This window comes from Macrobrachium rosenbergii, chromosome 56, assembly GCF_040412425.1.
Source record: "Macrobrachium rosenbergii isolate ZJJX-2024 chromosome 56, ASM4041242v1, whole genome shotgun sequence".
Classification (NCBI taxonomy): Eukaryota; Metazoa; Arthropoda; class Malacostraca; order Decapoda; family Palaemonidae; genus Macrobrachium; species Macrobrachium rosenbergii.
The window spans coordinates 15,744,302-15,762,700 of NC_089796.1; the positions used below are offsets into that span (position 1 = coordinate 15,744,302).

Here is an 18,399-nt window from a genome sequence, read left to right on the forward strand (position 1 = left end):
CATTTCACATTCTTAATCTACTTTAATGAGCAAAGGAACACAAGGTGCGTCTACTCGGCATTCATCGTAAATAACTTAAATAAATAAAGAAAATAAGTGACCAAAATACTGTATGCAAGTTAATATTATTTCGGCACTGGAGGTTTTAAGACAAAAAATTTACGCACCGGGTCATTAGAGCAATAAATATTCTTTCGATCGAAATGTTTACTCTCATGTCCCATTCGCTTGGCATACCGCTCTGTTGCAACGCTATTAATACAAGGTCCAAAGAATCTGCGGAATTTGGGTTAATGAACTCTCAGGACCTTTTAACTTAAACAACGATGCAGATTAGAGATCATAAAAGCAACATTCTCTCAGTTTTCCCGTTAACAGATACTTCCATTTTGTCCGTTAAGCAATCTGCTTAAAATCACATGTTTAAAATTATAACTGGAAAAATTAATACCTAATTATTTTACATTACATCATATTCAGAATGGGAATTAATTATTTAACAAGGGACTAAGCTATAAAACACGACTTCGCACTCCATACATACATAACATAAATATACTGTAATTACACAAACACACACACACATATATATATATAGATATATATATATATATATATATATATATATATATATATATATATATATATATATATATATATATATATAGATAGAGAGAGAGAGAGAGAGAGAGAGAGAGAGAGAGAGAGAGAGAGAGAGAGAGTACAGAATTTAGGCCAAAGGCCAAGAGCTGGGACCTATGAGGTCATTCAGCGCTAAGGAAAATTGACAGTAAGAAGGTTTGAAAGTAGCAAGAGGAGGAAAACCTCGCAGTCGCACTAGGAAACAATTTTTTAGAGAGGGTGGAGAGCCAGATTGAAGAAAGAGAATATAAACGGAGGCAGAGTATAAGAAACGAGAGAGGTTGCAGCTAGGGGCAGAAGGGACGTTGCAAAGGCCCTTAAGTAATGTCTACAGTGTACCAAGTGAGGTTCACTGACGGCACTACCTCCCTACGAGAGAGTGAGAGAGCGAGAGAGAGAGAGAGAGGTGGGGGAGGTTTCTGTAAAAAAAAGTTCATGAAACTGTTTCTGTTATTTTTCTGAAGTAGAATTCAAAAAGACTATACTCATCTTGGGCATCAAGAAATTTTTCCCTTTTCGTGACAAGAAGATTCCACAGCATAAATTATGTAAAATACATAAATATACCTGTGTCAATTAAGACTTTTCTTTGCGTCTGGGACATATATCGTCTTGGAGCACATTTTTCTTTCCCCTCTTGTGCAATGGATCGGCGATATTTTCTTGTTTAATTTGGACCCGGGGTGTAATGGGTTGCCTGTCTCACTACTTCCGTTCCTATAAAATTGGCCAATAGGTTTCAGCTTAATCCTTCGCCTGTATAAACATATTTACACCTATCCCGAGATCTCAGATAACTTGAAGCACCTTCATGAACATTCTAGTTTTGGATTACAAACATTGTCTTAATCAGAAACAAAACAAGTAAACCTGAGATTCTGGGTGCATGTCTCACTTTGCCTAAAATTTCTCCTTTACTATAAAACGGTCTGATTAAACATTCTTACTGTATGATTGTTTTAAAATGCCTAAGACCGTAAACTGGCAGTCATTTTGGGAAAATTCAAAATAGCGAACTTACTGTATTCTATAAATAGCATGTTTCAAATTTAGATAAAAATCTCATGATCAGACTTGTAAAAAAAAAGTTACGAAAGTTTAACTACACCAAGGTGGCAAAATCTAACCATACGGTCTCAGAACTTTACATAAACTTACGTTACTTGATATCTAACCACCACCATCTACATTTTCTTGGCCGTTTTGCGCATTAAAAACGAAACGCAGGCCGCAGAATGTGCACCTTTTTGGGCACAACATACTCTAAGGAAACAAGATGAAACCTACTTCACTGCAGAAAGATTAAACAGAGAAACTTCACTTGTACCCCGTCTAGAAAATCTCTAAAATGACTCAATACACGGATTAAAGCCACTCAAGTCACAAACTAGCCATTTTTATATTACTCAGGAAACTGCTCTCCTATACAACGATTGGTATTACAATAACGACGGGGTGGGGGGATTAAATCCTGTTAAGGATCAAAGACAAAAAAAGAAAATAGTATGTTTAACGGAGAAAATATGAAAGTTAAGAACTAGTTTATGTGCCCTCCTTTCTTTCTTGTAATTCACCTTGGTTCAAATATCAAAAATGATATTGGATAGTATAAGATCAAGACTATCTATACAATAATAATAATAATAATAATAATAATAATAATAATAATAATAATAATAATAATAATAATAATAATAATACAGGAGATAAAATGGCACTCTTGGTGTCGAATTTTGAAGACATTATAACAATACAAAATCCCATAACTTTTTAAGTCCTTTTTGTCTCCTGCATTTGTGAGAAAGTGATCTTTTTTATGCCAATAATACTAATAATAATATTAATAATGTTACACATTATTACTAACATTGTGATCCAAGCTCCAACCCTAGTTAGAAAAGAATGCTATAACCCCACGATTTCAAATACGAAATAAAGTATATAAAGATATACAGAAGGAACTATATAAAAGTTCCTTCTCTAAATTACATAAATCAACGACTCGTATAAGACTCGAGTAATTTTCTCCTCAATAAAAATGCATTTGAACCTACTTTGAACTTCTTTATTTCAACGATTCTTCATGTTTAGGTGGGTCATTCCTTCATTCTGCACGTCTGGAATAAAATTTACAGAACTCCATGAGGGACTGAACCCCACAAATAAAATGCAAGCCTGTTAAGAGTTAACAGCACTTCTAGTAACACGAGAAGGATAAGAATACGCAGAAAATACTATTCAAAAGTAATGGTGCCCGCGCAGCTCTCTGTTCTGTATTAATCCTATATTGCTTCATATAATCATGAGTATTCTAAACAACGTAAATATTTCCCTATCTTATGGTAAAATCACATTATCACCAGGAGACTGTAAAGAAAGTCAAACAGGAAACTGACACCAAATAAAAATGCAAGTAGTCTCTGGAAATAGTATGGCCGCTCTTACGATGAATAGCCTAATGTATAATTGGGTCATGCACTCTTAAATTAGCAGTACAATCACTCATTAAATATATTCATAAATCCAAATCTTGGTATTAATAAGCATTAACCCACGGTTCGTGTTTTCCTTTTGTCCACAATATCGATCACGATAGGGCATGTCAACTTAAATGAATATCACAGCCAAACTCCATTTCGTGGGTGCATGCTCATAAGTCAAGTCAAACACTGAATATAATGCACGAATTAATGCATGTCTCATCTGACCTAGCCATATATTAATCAAGCAAGGCTCTTAACTCTCGTATTATCTACGAAACTAACATTTGTCCGCATAGCCTAAACACGCAAAATAGTCCAAAAATTACTCCAAGCAGATACGGTTCAATACAGTATAAGATAACGAATACTGTCGAATGTCCGTTTTCACACTAGAAAAGCGTCAATTTGTGACACAGAAGCTGCCATGGTACGATAGAAAAATCCCTAAACAGTCATTGCATTGTTGAAAAATGCTGACACATAGTAAAAATACGAATGTTCCCCTCAACACATAGTACAAATACGAATGTCCCCCTCAAACACAATCTATTGAAAACCGTTCTAACTACAGAAAACTATAGAAAACGGCTACCAAATATACTCAGTGGCATACTAAACTAAAATATTAGGAACACTGTCGGACCACAACGGGATTACTGATAGAAAAGGACCATAGAGAGGGATTACCGATAGAAAAGGCTTGAAAAATTAGAAGTATAGGCTAGAGTAAAACCTAAAGATGTCGAATTTCACACATACGCAATTCTGCCAAAGACAGCGGATACAACTGAAAAACACTATTTATAAACAAAGCATGAAAAAATACGAAAATTTGTTGATATAACGGGAAGCAGCATATGAACCAAGCTGATTCAAAGGGCTTCAACATATCACCACAGTCTTTTATGTCACCATAACGTCTTTGAGCACCATGATGGTAGTTTAACAGTTAGGTGTCATGGGAAATTATAATCTCTGGTACTTCAAATTAGTTCAAACATTTCATTAAAAAAACTTACCACTATTAAGCATTTACCAAGCTACACAGGACTTACAGCTTACCTCATTAGTCAAGTACTTGAACATTATCTCAGAGAGGAACTAGCCATCCCTGTCCCAGGTATTTTCAGATAAGCTGTTACCGGCATCTGAAATGCGGCACCATGAACTATTTCTGAAAAGCCATAGCCTTACCCATTAAAGAAGTGTCTTACCATATCTTATCCCATAGGAAAATACCAATGTTTTGACAGGGATGTCATAATTTCACTTACTACAGTGATACCAAAGGCTAATCTTTCATAAGGACCTCAAGCCTAATTGGTCACTGATGACTTCAGCCTAACCTCGCACATGGGAATTACTGTACAAAGAGTTAAAGGGCCACCATAAAATACCCTGTTACAAGGGTGTTTTAGGATGGCTCTGCTATAAGGGAGCTGTGGCCTACTGCAAAATCAAAGTGACCTTGAATGACCTCTGATTAGCATTACCTAATTTGAAACTGTGCTGTACTTTGTCATTTTCACTGTATCATAGGTCACTACCTTAATTTTCTCACTTCCAAGCAACAAAGCCCAACTTTTACATATTAGAATTAAAATGTAAAATTAATAGAGAACTGATTTTTCCCCAGCCACTTGAGTTAAAGGTTTGATTGTCCAAAATTTAGTTATCATAAAAAAATCCATAATACCTTCATACACAGAACATAAACCTTTACACGAAAAGTTTACCACAACTGACTAGTCAAAACCTATTCATAACTATACAGAACCACATAATGAGATGTCCCTCACCTGCATGATTAGGGAATGAAACTAAAGGGCTAATTTAAGAGGCATAACCAAAACAAAAGGCCATTAAGACATTGAACAATAATTAAGCTATACAAACGCCAGGAAATTTGTCCCATCTAGTACAGGGTTATCCTATGTTGGTAGAGAAAGTTTTAAAATAAATCTCTTCAGGTTAAGAAAAATGGGGTGAGGTACTGCAGCAGAACATCATAAAAACGGGGTTTTTTATTTTTTGTCGAACTGACGTACTGGGGTTATCGTCTAAAAACACTATATTTTGTGCCACCACAACGATTTCACTAACAATTAATGTAATCATCCACCTTTCGCTCCTCTGTTTTTGGTGCTCCTTAAGCATAAGATTTATGGTGTGTTTTTCATAAGTGGCGGTACTGTATATTTTCTCAGATTTTGGTGCTTTACTGTTTTGAAAAGGCATTAAAATAATGACATTTTTTCTAAATTATTGGTTATCAAATACATTTGTTTCTAAAAGTGACAATGGGCAACAGAAGTCCAGGTCCTGGAAAACAGGTTTAACCTGGCTCTAATACTTTTTTTTTGCTTATAATTTTGAATTAGTTCTTATTTTTCTGAACATTTATCCACCGTTTATCTTAAATTCTTCAGAAATTAAAGGTATCATGACGTGAGAGATTTTACACCATAGTAGAAACTGTTAAAGTGTAGCAACACAGCCTTAAGATTCATCACACATTACTTTGTCTTCCAAGCTTTAGTTTTAGCTGATACATTACTTTTTACTATGACATTACTTTTTACTATGGCAGACTTTTAGCAAAGTTAAAGATCATTTTGACTGTTGACAGTAATGGAATCTAAATCAAACTAGAAGAACTGGGTATATATACCAAGATGTGACCACATCTATTAAGGGTGGGTCACAGCTTATTCGTTAGTTTACCGACTAAATCGACCACTTAGAAATTGCTTCCTATACATCTAACACAAAAATTGTGACTTACAAAGATTAATCAACTGCACTGTTATGACAGGATGCTGTATATACACCTCAGAGAACTCCAATATGATTACCATATATAACTGTCTTACAAATTTCCCTGTTCTTCCATGCTCATGAACAGCATGAACAGGGGCAGGGTTAAGGTGTGCGCAGAACTAGGCTGATGGGAAAACATGGCTCCTAATAAAACCAGATTATACACAAGCTCTGAGTATCATGCCATTTTGATGTAAGATTAGTTCTACACACAAATTTAAAGCATTAGTAATTTACTTAATTGTCAGAGTAAATTGCTTGACAGGTGAGGTGCTATGGACAGAATATATTGCTTGATAAGTGAGGCGCGAAGCCCCTTTTGCAGCCCTCCTCCCTCATAAATGAGGACTGATTGCTTTATTAATACTGATAACTACTTTGGTGAAAGTTTACAGGATCAACACCCTCCTAAGTTTAAGTTACAACAACATTGTTTTAACTTAGGTTAACTTTCAGAAGTTTTGTACACTATCTGTTTTGGAGACTACAGAATTACCAAAAGTGTTAGAAAATCTAGCTGCACCCCTGCAACATTCTTTTTCTGTTAAACTGCCCTGATGCCAAGTTTGACAATTTATGTAGGAACAGAAGGGCATGGTAACACTGTCATATTAAGTGAATCTAAAACAAACCTACAAGTCAAGTTTTACCAAGAACTTTAATTTCTCTATTTTCCAGTTACCAGTAGGCTCATGTTCACCCTGTGTTTTTTGGGTGGTAACTTAAAACAATAAAACATACATTAATGAGTTCTGCCTCAGAACTTAAGATATTTTCCTACCATAAGAAAATCCTCAGAAATGAGAGATACATTTGTGCTTTAAGATTATCCATAATAACACATACATGTCCAATACTCTCTCCCTCACCTAAGTACAATACTCCCTCACACACATACTTAGTCTTCATGTCTATGGTTTGGTGTTGTGTTGCATAATGGAATCAACTCATTTCTAGTTTATCTCCAGTGCTGACACAAAACTATTTTTTAGACTTGTGTAGCAGCTTGCACTACCTGGGGTTTTGTGGCCAGGGCTATTAAACATCATAGCCTATACAGTATAATGAAGCTTTTCATAGTTTCTGATGACACTCTTCATTCCAAAACTGGTGAAAATGTGGTTTTTCTACAAGTTTTTGATGTAATTCTGACACTAGCAGATCCAAGGGGGGGACCTGGGCATGTGGTTCCCCATGAAAAATAATGACAAAATAAAAATATTGAAGATTTAGACCATCATAAGATAAATGAGAAATATAAATATGCGAAAAAATAAAAAATCTATTATAAAAATATATATATCTAATATATATATACATATATATATATATAATATATATATTATATATATATATATATATATACATATATTATATATATATATATAGATGTTTGTATGTATGTATGTTGTATGTATAAGAAATTTGGTGGCGTCCCATGAAATTTTTCTGGATCCACTAGTGAATTCTGACAAATTTTATATTCACTCCCATTGTAAATGTTTGGTTACCCCTTAAAGTCCCCTACACTTAACAAAATGAGGAAGTAAAGTAAATTGAAAGGCTATATATTCAGGTCAGGTTAGGTGAGAGGGTTAAGCCTCCCAATTTGATGGCACCAGCATCCTAGGTTACGTTAGGTTAATTAAGGACAGTTAGGTTAATGAATATCCCTGTTTTCCACTCATTCTTGTACTTCACTGCACCCCAAAACCCAAGATCTAGATTTTCATTGGGAGCCCCAATCACCATTTGGTATAAAAAGGTTGTAATTGACAACCATTACTTCAAATGACAATGAATACCAATATATCAAATTCACATCAAAATCTATATGGAAAAAACATATATTTCAACAGTTTTAGAATCGACAGCTGAATTGTATAGATTTACTCTCTTGTAATTCTTGCTGTACCTGGCCTATTACTATTAAACATATTCCTACCTATTATTATGCATACCTTAGGCCACCCAAAGACTCCTTACTCCCAGCAAGGGTCACATTAAAGCTAACTGTTTGGTGCAGGGTATATGAAAATGGAACATGGCTTGGGTATGTTCACACAAAGTTCACACTAAGGACTAAAAATGCCAATAGGGCTTAGGCTATGTGCTTTAGTTTCCTATTTTAATTTATCAAAGCGTCAATAACCTAGGTGTTGTTACTCCAATTTTGTTTTAGCAGGCATAATGTTTTCAAGTAAAAAACGTTGCACAACCTAGGCCTATGTTACTAACTTTTGGGGATGGGAAAGTTCATAAGCTAACTAGGGAACCGGTTCCACAGCGAACTTGTACCAAAGGCGAGTCCTGATAAGTACAATACTATGCAAACACTATAAAGCACCTATAGAATGAAAGCTACACTTTAGTTTACTAAAATCAATTTAATGGTGTTATTCAGTTTTAGTACACACAATCAATCAAACCGTAGCTCAGACTATGTTCATGAAAAACGGTGACCTCTTGGTAACAAACGCAAACTGCCCAGCAACTGTTGGGGAAAAGCAACATGAAAACTATTAATTTTGCCAAAAAGTGTAAAAATCAATGAATACTTTAAAAATAAGCTTTCGCAACCAAAACGTCGCATACTTCAGTGTATGCCATTAACTTTTGGGGATGGGAAAGTTTATAAGCACCACTATAAAGCACCCACTGAATGAAAGCTACACTGCGAAAAATAAATTTAATCGATATACATACAAACATTCTCAGGGTCGAGTTGTTTCTTGAGTAAGACCCTGGCAAGGTAATCCAGCTCTATTTGTTGTGTGAAAGCTAGGCCTAGCCTGGACCTGTTAATTTGATACTTTATCGGAGCTAAAGGGCGTATTCCTCTGTACTGATGTCAAAGTCTACGAAAAAATGCGAATATGTTGGCAAAACACAAATTCTCCGTTCAAGAGACCTGACACATTACGCAGAAACACCAACTGTTCGTTTACTCCAGCTGACAACGCAGCGTCACTGTCAAGTTCGTGACAAGGATAACGCACAATGTGGTGAAACTATGAAACCAGTAACTTGTAAATTAATTGCACTCAAATCAAATTACTTTAAGCGAAAATAAACACTGAAGATTATCTGATTATGAAAAAATATACATCGCACTTTCCATCATAATAAATGTCAGAGACTATGAGACACGAAAGAACATGAAAATTCTAACACGCGCAAGCTATTTCTTTGTGCTCCATGGCCAAGGTCTACCATAGATGGGGCACATAACAATATACAGAAAATGTAAACCCAAACGTTATATCAAGAGACCTGTAACACCGAACTGCAATCCGATCAGTTTTCCGAGACTCCACTGACAATACTTTCCTAAGAAAAGATGCCAAATATCTTATTCCCATTACAGATGAAATTCGTGGACCCACAACACATAATAAAAAGTTCAAACGTCAACTGACTGCCAGTGAACAGATTCAACATTTTCATCTGTACTTTGACCGTCATCTAATCTATTCCATTCTCAACACCGGGAACTGTCAATCCTATCATCCCTTTGCAAGATTATTAGTATACTACTTGACACGTATATAAATCCTGTTAACATTCTTCAGCTACAGCTTGCTGTAGTTATATTTGTTTATAAAATTCACAGCAATAAAGATGTCATAACAATAATATAAGTTGAACTTTTCACATTTCATATGTGAAGGTAGCCTACAATTCTTTGACTGATATTAATTCTATAGGCATGGTCTATGCTCCAGAACTGCTTTTATATTGACCAAGACCTTGGCCATCATCCATGCCTCTTTTCTAATACACCTGATTTTTTTTGTGCCAGTCGATCCTGTGAATGACTTGCGTATGGTCTGTGCCACAATGACCATTTAACTAACTTCACCTTGACTGTGCACTCATAACTTGTTGTTGCACTGATTGATCTGCATAGCTTTGTATTGTGTCCCTAGACAACGACCATGACACGGGTTATATCAATACATACCGCCACCCTTCCCCTCTTACAACCTATTTTACAAAGGGGCTGCATCCCTGTTATCTTTGTTTTCTGATTTTGTAAAAAATTGAGAATTGTACTTTTTAATTGTTAGAAAAATGAACTTCGGAAAACTGACAGGATTTTTATGACAACGTGATGTTCTTAAGGTCTAAATAAAATCAAAGTCATCATAATCAAAATGAGATATGGTAATTTTCTTTAAGGACATGTACAAAATAGAGCTAAATTAATCAACTGAATTAATTTTGGCATTTGTATTTTCTCATTACTATCTTTAATTGACTTGGTATTTGTTAAGTATACTGCACAGCGCTTCTGGTTAATTCAATAACATGAGGTTATTTGAATACACTGTAGCAGTTATAAAAGGAGTACTGTACACCAGAATAAAAGTCACATTGCAACCACTGCTAGTGTAACAGCCAGCATCTTTTCATTGCAGTTTCAGTGTACCATTTCCCTAAAACTTTAAATGAATGTGAAATGACCATGTTATGCTTGAAAATATTTCGTTTCTTGTTTTTATTTTCCCTTAATGGATTTTGCCTCTTCAATTGGTTCTGGTCTTAGTTTCCTCTTATGTGGCCCACCACTTGATAAGAGTTGCAGTTTTGGTATACTGTTTTATTTCAGTTCTGCATTTTCTAGCCCATTGCTTCAGTTGGGATGCTTACTGTCTAGCGTAACATCCAAAATGTTTTGCTATCAATCATCACAGTTATGATTAAAAAACAACTGCTCCTAGGGTGATATATGCAATGATTGCCCATCTTAATTCCACATGAACACAAAATTAGTAAAAAATTAAAAAAAAAAATAAGTGTTATTCCTTCATAACAGGGTTTGCATTGTGCTTCTGTCGCCACTGATCTCAAAACATTTTATATCTCCAGAGGTAATGAAAAGTTCCCCTATTCTAATTTCACTGGCCATTCGGTACTCTCCATGAATTTTAGTACAGGAACAATTGGACAACTCAAGCAGAATTACCAATGTGCTTTTGTATTTTGCATTCCTAGGCCCTGTTTACTGTTGCCATTTCAAGCATCAAGCATAGAAAGTGTAAAACTGGCCATTTGTAATCCAGGCAAGTCATCTGCATCAAGATGCTGATTTTGATGGCCAGTCAAACTATATTTGCTAATTTGTTATTGTTAGAAAAGTGATTCTAGCACTTCAAGGTTCCACTTGTCCAGGAGCCACCAAAGCAGCTTTGAAAATGTTTAAAGAGTTCTGAGTTCTTCAAGTAAGTGAAGAATTAGTGCTTGTCTATGGAAGCCCTACTAAGAATGCACATAAAAATCAAACAAAAGGATGGACAACCAACATGTAAAGGTACCAGAGCAACATATTTCTAAACAGCTGAAAAAACAGTCACATTAACTATTATGACATAAGTTTCCCAAGTTTGAATAGAAGGTAATTTAGTTAGCACCACTGGCAACTTCAGACCAAAGGTTTACCAGAAAAACCAAGGTGGAATATATACAGTAACACATTCAGTGTACTGAAATCCTGGGTTTTCCACTGTAACACAAGTGTGATGCATTCTTGATAACCTGCTCCATTCCAATACAATGAGGATTCTGAAGCATATTTTAATCCAAGTACAGTATGTTCTGTGCCTCCAAGCACAAACAAAACTCTCAGACCCATACCGCATACAGTCAGAACAAATCAGTTTACAGTAAATAAATATACAATAATAATTACTCATGGCGAAATCCTTTGGAAATGTCTGCTGCATACAGCACATCAAAGGGTGATATTTAAGAAAATCAAGCTGTATATTTAAGCACAATAAGATTTCTGCACAATATATCAGTGGGTAAAGAAACAAGTTAATAAATAAAATATATAAAAACATTTATTTCAGTAAAACAGGGCTAGTACACCAAGGCACTCGCTGAAAATGTTTGTAATGTGTCAAACACTACATATGTATGTATCAACAATGGGACAGATCCCCACACAGATCACAACTTCTTCATGTTTCCTGTTTATAGGACAATACAGCATGGGGTTGACTAAGTGGTTTATAGAGACTAATTAAGTACCTCATGAGGTTTCAGTCTTACTTGATCAGTGGATGGTTTAAATTTTTTTCCTGGGATTCTGATCAACTTTAACATATTTCTCAGACTTGGTTTGCGAAACATTTCTGTGTATTGTATCATATTCAATTCCTTGCTTCTCTAATAGCAACTGAGTCTATTTCCCTGTGCCTTCATTTTATATACTTCACTTGTCTCAGTAAGTGAAAGTTTAAAATTCACAATTTAAAAACCTCAAAAATATCATTGTAATATAAAACAATCAACCAATGAATTTCCATTTTAGCCTTGTTTTTTCTTTAGCAGTGCAGGTATAAATGGACAGTCAACATAGTATGATCCAGAGCTAGTTCAAGTATTGCAAAAAAAAAAAATAAGGAGAGAGAGAGAGAGAGAGAGAGAGAGAGAGAGAGAGAGAGAGAGAGAGAGAGAGAGAGAGAGAGAGGGGGTTCCATTTCAGACTTAATCTTGATTGATAAAATACTACTTTCATGGCTACTGTTGGCATTTTTTTCATATAAAGGTACTTCTTGCAATAAGTATTGCTTCCTTTCAGACTCATGCTGCAGTGTTTTCTTCATTTCACATTTCATCTACTAATTTTACTCTTTTGACTTAAAACGGTAAAGTTTTTCCTTGTTGAATTTTCATCTTCAGTTAAGGATGAATCTTTTGGTTCATCTCTAGGGCCTAAAAATCTGCCTCTGTGGTCTGGTCAACCGAATTTAAGGCAAGTGAAAACCAGAAAAATCTGCAGTCTACCATGAAACAAGAGTAAGCAATGTCAAACACAAGTGTCTGGTTCTTACTTAGCATTGCTCTGAAAAATAATTTTAAGACAGACATAACTGAAATTGCCAAACAGTTTGATGATATGTGACAAGCATGCTGATCAAATGAAAACCATTATTTTATTTTGAGTTGGAATCTGTGGTACATACTGGAACTTTTACCAATACCGCGTACAGTTCATAAATAATCACAAGTCTACACAATGAACCTAAGATTAAAAGCGTCCATAAATGTTTCAATAAAGTGATCAGCTGGGTTAATCTTGGAGAGTACACTGCAGTTTTGATATAGGAAAACCTATTTTGATAGCCACTCCCTGTCCTCAGAGGAGTGTCCTTTGTACCATGTGACAGAATGACTAACTGCAAGAATTCTTTCATAGCTGGTCTAGGCTGAAATGGGTTAAACAAGGGATGAATTGATTTCTTTTTCATCATTCTTTTTAGGTCCTGAACTTAGTGACATGTCTTTCTCCTGCTGCTTTCATATCTTCTGCTGTTTTGATTAAATGTTCCTCCTCCCTCCTCATCACATGCCCAAACCATCTCAATCTTAAAGATAAGCTTTATGGAATGATTGGTAGATAATGTCTCCATTCTTACTCCTAATATAAGAATATGATTTTCTAAATGATGAGGATTAAAGCTTTTGATCATTGCCCACCTGGAACCATGTCTTTTAGTCATCATCATCATTCAGTCTTATGATAGCCAGTTAAACCTTTAAAAACCATCAATGGCTCCTTCCTTAGTTTCAAAGCCCCAGGACAGCAAGTAAAGCATAATATTTGGGTCTACGCCATGAACTGTATCCATTACTGTTATTTTTGCACTTAATAATATAATTATGCAATCTTTACAAAAATCTTTCTGATTTTGTTTGCAGAACTTTTACAAGATCTCCATTATTTTAATACAGGCTTATTCTTGCAGAAATTAGATCTAGGCCTCCAAATTAGCTATTACTCAAGATGGAATCTGATTTAGGATGCTAATACTGTGGCAGGGCTGAAGCATAGTTTTCCATCAGTCCTTTCACACTGTTATTATCATTAGCTTCACAAACATCAGGCTTACCCTAAGGGGAAGGGGAAACATGTAACAGTAGCTGGCAAGAGGAAAGGCAAGATTCTGAACATGATTTCCATTTGACTGTGAACCCTACTGGCCTGCTAAAGAATGATATGAAGATGTAAAATGTTGATATTGAGCACTGTATATTTCACCTCATTCAATGTAACCCAGGGTTAATTCTTTAAACGGACTGAAATAATTTAAATTTCAGCAAAACTTATTCTGTGAATAAGTTTATAAATTCAAACATACTATTTTTATCAGTAGTCTTTCCATTATATATTCTGTATTAAAACACTGATGTCCCTTCCAATACTGTTTTACTGAAATGAGGATAAATTCCTGAAGCAAAAATTAATTTAAATTAACCACACACAGGTATTTGGATATCTAAATAACCTTCAAAAAATGTCGGAAAGGAATCAATCCTTCCTTTATCCTCTTGGATGAGCAAGAAGTCATTGTTTAAGGGTATTCATCATCAATCAGATCAATATAGAACTTACTTGCACAATAAACCTGGATACCGCTATCATCACTGTCTTTTTTAATAACTTTCTGGAGATGAATTCATGCAATCAAAAGTGAAGTTACCATCTGAAAAGAATTAAATCATGGTCACCATAACACATTCACTTCAAATGATAAAATAATTGAAGATTTGTATCGATTACCAAAAAACTTTATTCAGTACTGATCCTTTTCTGTACTATTGTATAATTCTAGTGTATTATGGTAAAATGATCATTAAGTACAGAGACATCCATTTAGTACAGTACTATATAAGTGGTTACTGAAATATTTCATATTTTAATCTTATTTATAAAAACCATAAGTTTGAGCCCCGTCATCATTTTGTTCCTATGGTCTGCTTGAAGTTAGGGGCTTGTACTAGATAAATTGCTCCTGAAAAATTGTACTGTATGGACAATTATAAAGGTACTGATTATATCTGCAAACAGTACACTACTCAACAAAAAGTCCTCCTAATCTGCAATTTGTCCCCATATAAGACCTGCACCTGAACTTGCCTGAGAATAACTTCTCTACTACAATAAATCACTAACTCTGACCCCATTTTAATGTTTCCTACCATATAAACCTTCTCACATGTGCCTTGATCTTCTAAAAGGCAATGCAATAATCCATCAGAAGACTAAGCAAATGATATGAGTGTGCAACCAAGAGGAAATGGAACATCAATGACCTACTCTGGCAGTTAACTGGCAATCAAAAATTTCCCAGTGAAAAACTTCTGAAAAAGTTAAATTAGACTTCTCTAGGTCTATGATTATTGAGCAATACAATTAGATTAGAACTCATCCATATTCCAAATATGAGATTTATAGAAGCAGCAAATTACCCTAAACTGCAAAGGTTAAACCTAGTTAAAGTGGTACTTTTTTTTATTAATAAAAACAATATTTATGTGGGACATGGGTCTCTACCCTTACTAGCAAATTACAGGAATGTTACGTGATATTTATTACAGTATTTACTGGTAAGCTATAGGGTGAAGACCACACCCTCATCAAGAATCGTATTCTTGGACCATATCTCGTGATACTCCATCAATTAATGTTTGATATATCACACTATCTACCAAAATTATTAACTACCATTTAGTCATTGTGATTAAGAGTTAATGACTGAGTACTGTGTATTACATGTTTGGTTAATTACTCCAGAATGACAGAACTAGAAAAATTTCATATTTATTTCAAATCATAAAACCTCAAATGTTTTCCCATATTGTTTGATATAACTAAAAAAGAACTTTAAATCCTATAATAGTTCAAAGTAAGGGTTATTCCATCATGCAGCTTTGTACTTTACCTTTACCTGCACTGCTACATTTGCTAGGCATGGTTAGGTTAGGGTTTGAAAGTTTAAACTGCTACATTTGCTAGGCATGGTTAGGTTTGAGTTTGGCAGTTAAACTATGTCATGTAATGGTTGCATTTGTCTCATACCAAACATTTAGGTTACAAGTTATGAGTTTTGGCTAGGCCTACGTTATGAGCCTACATAATTTTTAGCTGAAATTTCAGTCAAGCACTCATGTAACAGTAGTGGTGTTTGTAGCTTAAGGTATACTTGTGCTTATGAAATAAGAATATCTCTCCTCTCGAGTTGTGAAGAAGATCAGTGTAACAAAGGTTGTCTATTCTCTGAAATAGGACAGGATGAAGTCACTAGTTAAGAATTTATGGTAACATCAAGTAGTATGTGTTCTGTCTCTAAGACTAGTCTAGGTTAGATCACAAGTTATGAGTGTCTCCTGGCCTGTGACTATATGCTAAACTTCAACTTTCTTGCTAATTTTACACAGAAACTGCAAAGGGCTTACCTGAAAATCAATAATCCTATAATTCATCAATTTTACAAGTAGCAAGTAACTTCACCTGATACGACCTTGTCCATGACAACATATTTTCCACATTATAACTTCACATCTTGCCTACTGCACTACATCTTGATTTGGTTATTTTGTAAACTACATGCTCCAGTCAAATGCACCTCAAAATAGCTTGATTTTCAACAATTCCTACAGCCTAACACAGATTACATAGCCGAATCTTACCATCACAGGGACAAGCTTGCTCTGGAGTGCCTCAACATCTTGTTTAGCAGGGAAAAGCGGTTCTACCCCTCTACAGTATTCCACGCAGCCTGGAAAATAACATACCTTGGCAAAGTGGACAGTAACATTTCGAACTAGGTTGTAGCCTAGCCAGTTGGATATACCTAGTACTATATGTCACTAGATCAAGCTGAGTTAAAGCCTAGATGTATAGCTTAGGCATGTCTTAAATGAAGTTGATGGGGTAATTCTAAGAACTCCACATAGATATCATTTATTAATGAAAATTTTTGACTGAACAATATAGAAAATAGTGCATATAATACAGTGCAGGTGAGATAACCTGAGAAACATAATGTATTGAGATAATGAGGAATTCACCATCTTCTGTTCCTATTTTTGTATTTTTACTTTCAGCCCCAAGGGACTGAAAGTAAAAACATAAACAAAAGACAGTAAACTTCTTATTATCTCAGTACATTTCTCAAATTATGTCACCTGTTCTGCATCATATACATCCTTTTCTATAATGTTCAGTCTAAACCTTTCATTACAAACAACATCTCGGTGTGGAGCTTTTCCTCAGAATTACCATCTGAGGTCCTCCTAATCTAGGCTATTGGTAATTTTTTGGAAGATTCCAGCCAGCCATTTTGGAAGGTTCCAGCTAGCCATTTTTGCATGAAAAACTATTATGGGTTTTTCATACAAAAATAGCTAGGAAATGATAGGGCACTAAAAGAACCTAAAAATACCAACCTGACGTAACCAAGGGGTGTTTACTGGTTACAATTTTGTCGTATTAGCTATGGAGGGGGAGGGGGCTGGTATTGTCTTACCTATTCAGTTGTAATTTGATTAATTATTTTTCTCTGTTATCAGGCATTTGCGAAGGTCATGTATTGAGATGAGTTTTTTTGTTTTGATGTGTTTTACCCAAATGAAGTACAATGTGGGAGGTGGCTGGAGTCTTCCGAAAACTAACCAGGCTATTAACGCTGCCATCATTACTGACCACAGTAGCCTAGCCTAGGCGGCATCAAGTTTCAGCTGCTTACCCATATTCCCAGATTTCTTAGATTTATCCTATGCTTTAGGCAATGTCTTGCTCTCTTTTCGTCTTGAAATTTGGTTACGGTAATAGCCTTGTTGAGTGGGCCTATAGGCTATAGGCTATGCCCTTGGATACAAGTTTATTTAGCCAAACATTTAATATAACCTAAGTAAAATTCATAGGAATACAATAAACCACCCAATAAACTTCAACAGGGTTCAAAGTTTTCTTTTCCTGGTGTAATAAACGCCTGACAATCTAGGCTAATCCAAGCCATTACACTTGGCTCTGGACTTAGCTACCATTAAGCGTATCCAAAAATAATACATTACCTTTACCAAGCATTATTAAGGGTAAGCTTGATTATGAAGGGCTGTGGTTGCCAACAAACAGTGTATATATCCTTCTCGCTAGGTGTATCGTCTGTTAGAACTATCCTTTTCTAGATTTGTTACCTGGTTTTAAAAGTTCGCGGTGGTAGCATTAGTAGTAGTAACAGATATGAAAAATCTCTGAAACGGCCCCATGCCCGTAGTTTCTTCTTTGCTAGTGGTTTTTAAGTTTATTGTCTCTTAAACCTCGTTTCAGTTTCCTTCCATGAGCGAATTTTGGCCCCTGAAACCACATTTATATCAAGTCATTTTTTTCCAGTTCTGTGTTGATTTTCTTTATTTTTTCTTCCACAGCTAACGGAGTACCTACATTTTCTACCCTATGCTACTTTTAACAAACAATAACTTTCTGACTACTTGTCCTTATCATATAGCTTATGTAAAGTAATTCTCCAGTTTTATGTTAGATTCTAGGGAAAACAAAATGTTTAAAACATCCTACACATATTTACAAGAATAACAATTAGCCTTCTCTGCTTGTGCCTGCTATTATCCTCGGAAGTAAAATACCTAAATCGAATAAAAA

At 35.1% G+C, this 18,399-nt stretch overlaps 2 long non-coding RNA genes across 2 annotated transcripts in view; both read right to left on the minus strand.

Annotated features, from left to right (window-relative positions):
• LOC136836318 (uncharacterized) overlaps positions 1–9,041 on the minus strand; it is a 185,949-nt gene extending 176,908 nt beyond the window's left edge. Inside the window, exon 1 of the long non-coding RNA XR_010852371.1 lies at positions 8,652–9,041. This is a non-coding gene — a long non-coding RNA (uncharacterized lncRNA). The remainder of the gene's footprint in view (positions 1–8,651) is intronic.
• Positions 9,042–13,735: 4,694 nt separating this feature from the next.
• Positions 13,736–17,995, minus strand: LOC136836317 (uncharacterized). Its single transcript, XR_010852370.1, has 3 exons — positions 17,814–17,995; positions 16,428–16,516; positions 13,736–14,440 (listed from the first exon to the last, which is right to left on the minus strand). It is a non-coding gene; the product is annotated as an uncharacterized lncRNA (long non-coding RNA).
• Positions 17,996–18,399: the final 404 nt, after the last annotated feature.